We start from the raw sequence: 5,470 nt of genomic DNA, 5'->3' as shown, positions 1-5,470 counted from the left end.
GTCAACATCAGAAAACCCGCCTCTTTGAATGGATTTATACCCTTTACATACCACACTCTACTTTGAGGTACTACAAACTATTATTACCACTAAGAATGAACAAATCAAATAAATTATAATGTCTAGTTGAATGCCCAAAATGTCAAATAGCCGAACAATTTATGCCAAGTCATCATATACGCTCAGAGAGGCTACTATTACTGTAAGTTTAGCAATTCAACCATTAAGTAAATCTAAATACAATGTATTGCTTGAAAAATAGGAATTACTATAGCTTTCCACGTGGCAAACAAAGACACAAAATACATGTATTATTTCAAAAGATATTCACCCCATACCCTAAAAAGCGTTGTAGGCAAGTCTACTGCAATTGTTTTACGTAAATGTTGATTTTGCCATCTGCCTTGACAGTGCTGACACCCAGTGGAATATACCAGACAAGGTTTCAGCTTGATAGTTCAGTTGTACACTAGGCAAAATGTCTAGGCCTGGAATTTCCCGAGACTAGGTCTTGGAGGCAGAATCTCAGATGAAAGAAATATATTCTGGACAATAAAGTATCTATTCTATTCTACTGTACAGGGTACATCGTTGAGGTCTCTCATGACCCTGTATAGATGTGCGAGTCCAGTGCACCACATCCTGTGTAACAGACCACCAACACCACAGCTCGAGACAGCAGGAACTGGAATCTTCCATGTACATTCATATGAGTTGCGTTACACTTACCTGACAATCTGGGAAATGTCTCATTGAAAAAATGTCTCATTAAAGTTATTACAATTTGGGAAATGTCTCATGTGACTTAAAGGGGCAATCTGCAGTTGCTACGTCCATGTTTGGACTAAATTAATGATAAATCCCCATTTATTCTTGAAGAATATAACGCATAAATGCCTCATGAGTTTACCTCAACTGTCGTACCACATCAGAACTCCAAATACAAGCTTGTTTCACAATGTTTGTAAACAAAGTAAGTGTAAACAAACACTGTATAGCATCAAGACATGGTTAAAACTATCATTTTGATATCATGGATGGTCAGTCCTTGCATCCGTAGCCCTGTCTATGAATTTGAGAATGGTTATATTTCTCCAGCCCCCATCCCTCAGCTTTTTCCTGAAACGGTACGCATTGTTATTGTTTCAACTGCAGCTTGCCCCTTTAAGGAGTCAGATGAATAAAGAACACATTTGCATTTTCCTGTTTGCCTTTATACCTTGACTATACTGACACACAGTAGCTGTAACGATTCTCTTCTTGTGAAGTAGAGGCGGACCAAAGCGCAGCGTGGTGGTTGTTCATTGTAATTTATTGACGACACTATACATGAACAAACTAACGAAAAAACAGGAAACGTGAGAACTCAAAACCTAATACAGCCTATCTGGTGAATACTACACAAAGACAGGAACAATCACCCACAAACACACAGTGAAACCCAGGCTACCTAAATATGGTTCCCAATCAGAGACAATGACGAACACCTGCCTCTGATTGAGAACCATATCAGGCCGAACATAGAACTAGACAAACTAGACATGAAACATAGAATGCCCACTCAGATCACACCCTGACCAACCACAACATAGAAATATACAAAGTAAACTATGGTCAGTGTGTGACAGTACCCCCCCCCCCAAGGTGCGGACTCCGGCCGCAAAACCTGAACCTATAGGGGAGGGTCTGGGTGGGCATCTGTCCGCGGAGGCGGCTCTGGCGCTGGACGTGGACCCCACTCCATAATAGTCTTTGTCCACCTCCTTAGCGTCCCTAGATAGGTGACCCTCCTAAGAGACAGCTCGGGACAGAGGGACAGCTGCTCGGGACAGAGGGACAGCTGCTCGGGACAGAGGGACAGCTGCTCGGGACAGAGGGACAGCTGCTCCGGGCGGAGGGGCTCTAGCGGCCCCTGGCTGACTGGCGGCACTGGCGGCCCCTGGCTGACTGGCGGCACTGGCGGCCCCTGGCTGACGGGCGGCACTGGCGGCCCCTGGCAGACGGGCGGCACTGGCGGCCCCTGGCAGACGGGCGGCACTGGCGGCCCCTGGCAGACGGGCGGCACTGGCGGCCCCTGGCAGACGGGCGGCACTGGCGGCCCCTGGCAGACGGGCGGCACTGGCGGCCCCTGGCAGACGGGCGGCGCCGGGCAGACGGGCGGCGCTGGGCAGACGGGCAGACGGGCGGCGCTGGGCAGACGGGCGGCGCTGGGCAGACGGGCGGCGCTGGGCAGACGGGCGGCGGTGGGCAGACGGGCGGCGCTGGGCAGACGGGCGGCGCTGGGCAGACGGGCGGCGCTGGGCAGACGGGCGGCGCTGGGCAGACGGGCGGCGCTGGGCAGACGGGCGGCGCTGGGCAGACGGGCGGCGCTGGGCAGACGGGCGGCACTGGCGGCGCTGGGCAGACGGGCGGCACTGGCAGCGCTGGGCAGACGGGCGGCACTGGCAGCGCTGGGCAGACGGGCGGCGCTGGCGGCGCTGGGCAGACGGGCGGCGCTGGCGGCATTGGGCAGACGGGAAGCTCCGATGGCGCCGGGCAGACGGGAAGCTCCGGCAGAGGCGCCGGGCAGACGGGAAGCTCCGGCAGAGGCGCCGGGCAGACGGGAAGCTCCGGCAGAGGCGCCGGGCAGACGGGAAGCTCCGGCAGAGGCGCCGGGCAGACGGGAAGCTCCGGCAGAGGCGCCGGGCAGACGGGAAGCTCCGGCAGAGGCGCCGGGCAGACGGGAAGCTCCGGCAGAGGCGCCGGGCAGACGGGAAGCTCCGGCAGAGGCGCCGGGCAGACGGGAAGCTCCGGCAGAGGCGCCGGACAGGCGGGAGGCTCCGGCAGAGGCGCCGGACAGGCGGGAGGCTCCGGCAGAGGCGCCGGACAGACGGGAGGCTCCGGCAGCGCTGGAGAGGAGGAAGGCTCTGGACGGATGGGCCGGAGAGACAGCCTGGTACGGGGAGCTGCCACGGAGGGCTGGGGTGTGGAGGTGGTGACGGATAGACCGGGCCGTGCAGGCGCACTGGAGCTCTTGAGCACCGAGCCTGCCCAACCTTACCTGGTTGAATGGTCCCGGTCGCCCTGCCAGTGCGGCGAGGTGGAATAGCCCGCACTGGGCTATGCAGGCGAACCGGGGACACCGTGCGCAAGGCTGGTGCCATGTAAGCCGGCCCAAGGAGACGCACTGGAGACCAGATGCGTAGAGCCGGCTTCATGGCACTTGGCTCGATGCCCACTCTAGCCCGGCCGATACGCGGAGCTGGAATGTACCGCACCGGGCTGTGCACCCGCACTGGGGACACCGTGCGCTCCACAGCATAACACGGTGCCTGCCCGGTCTCTCTAGCCCACCGGTAACCACAGGAAGTTGGCTCAGGTCTCCTACCTGGCGTAGCCATACTCCCTGTTAGCCCCCCCCCCAAGAAATTTTTGGGGCTGACTCCCGGGCTTCCATCCACGACGCCGCGCTGCCTCCTCATACCAGCGCCTCTCCGCTTTCGCCGCCTCCCGTTCTTCCTTGGGGCGGCGATACTCTCCTGGCTGAGCCCAAGGTCCTTTACCGTCTATTTCGTCCTCCCATGTCCATACCTCCTCGCGCTGCTCCTGCTGCTGCTTTTTCCTTTGCCCATTACCACACCGCTTGGTCCTGTTGTGGTGGGTGATTCTGTAACGGTTTTCTTGGTGAGAAGGAGAGGCGGACCAAAGCGCAGCGTGGTGGTTGTTCATTGTAATTTATTGACGACACTATACATGAACAAACTAACGAAAAAACAAGAAACGTGAGAACTCAAAACCTAATACAGCCTATCTGGTGAATACTACACAAAGACAGGAACAATCACCCAGTGAAACCCAGGCTACCTAAATATGGTTCCCAATCAGAGACAATGACGAACACCTGCCTCTGATTGAGAACCATATCAGGCCGAACATAGAACTAGACAAACTAGACATGAAACATAGAATGCCCACTCAGATCACACCCTGACCAACCACAACATAGAAATATACAAAGTAAACTATGGTCAGGGTGTGACAGTAGCAGAGGTTAGCATAACATACTCCAGTGTGGAGTGGCTGCATTACACTGTTAGCTGATCCTGTGTCAGATTAGTGATAACCTCATACTGTGTGAGGTTGTGACTGTGGTAAAAGAAGCTGAAGGTTGGCATGGGGATGTTATACAGTGAAAATCTATCAAATCTTTCTATCCCAAATAAAAATATGTTTGCACACAAAAACAGACATAAAGCCAGACATAGTAGTTTGTCTATAGTTCATATTTATTTTAAATACCTTTGTGTCTATGTTCTAAATACTTCATATTACAGTTAGTACATAGAAAATAATTTTAGTAAGCACTGTAGTAATGTAGTACAATAGTTCTGTTACAGTCTATCTGTCTGTTTGTTTGTGAAAGAGTGTGTGTGTGTGTGTGTGTGTCCCCTGAACCTCTTCGGGGCTTGTGGGATAGGTCAGATCCAAGTGAAAGAGAGAGAAGGTTGAAAGCCAAACTGGGCAACTTGAACACACCACCTGGTTGGAGAAGGGTTCTGACGGGAGGGGAGAGAAGAGGTAGAAAATGGTGAATGGGAGAAGAAGTGATGAGGAGGGCAAGAGGTTGATGAGGACATTACATATTGAAATAGTAATGGCATCTCCGCCACGGTTTGTTAGACAAAGCCTATGTGGGAAGGAATGGCATTTTTGGAAAAAGCCGAAAATAAGGTCTGTGTTAAAACGCAGGCTTAGGAGATCTTATACATTTGTTCTGTGAGATCATTTTCATCAGCTGAAGTCACTTTTTGTGATTTTTAAAGCATTTATATAATAAACCTCAGACCTTATTTTTTTATTTTTTATTATCACAAAACCTTATTCTTTCCCCATAGGAATGGCTGAACAAACCAGAGGTAACGCATTTCCGTTTTTTTAGGACCACAAGGCAATAACTCTGAGGCTGGTTTTACCGGTTAGGCTTACACCAAATTCAGTGTCAATGGTCACTGAATAATCCTCGCTATTCGTCGTCATCAAAGGTCCAAGTGTCGGGGCGCAGGTAGATGAATTCAGTGACACTCTTCCTGCGTAGCCAGCGCCAACTTTCTCTCCTCTGAGCGTGACAACCTTGTACACTGCCAGCATTGAAATTCCATGCTGCAGTGATAAAGTTGACCACATCTGAGGGTTTTAGGGCGGTGTGAACGTGACGTTCTTTCCCAGTACTGCAAACACAGGGCCAGCTGGCAGTACTCGCTCTCCATTGCAGCATCCTGAGAGAAACCAGTTTTACTTTAGCATACAAGTGTGTTACGGAGAACAACAAATAAACAATAAGCCTAAACTACACCACATGACCAAAAGTATGTGGACACCTGCTCGTCAGAACATCTCATTCCAAATTCATGGGCATTAATATAGAGTGAAATGAAGAAGAAAAAAAACAGGCGCTGGCGCACACCCAGAAAACGTATTTTGTTGCCGAGGT

The sequence above is a fragment of the Oncorhynchus mykiss genome, chromosome 32, assembly GCF_013265735.2.
Source record: "Oncorhynchus mykiss isolate Arlee chromosome 32, USDA_OmykA_1.1, whole genome shotgun sequence".
NCBI classification, from domain to species: domain Eukaryota; kingdom Metazoa; phylum Chordata; class Actinopteri; order Salmoniformes; family Salmonidae; genus Oncorhynchus; species Oncorhynchus mykiss.
The sequence above is the reverse complement of the archived record's forward strand: the minus strand, read 5'-3'. Positions refer to the sequence as shown.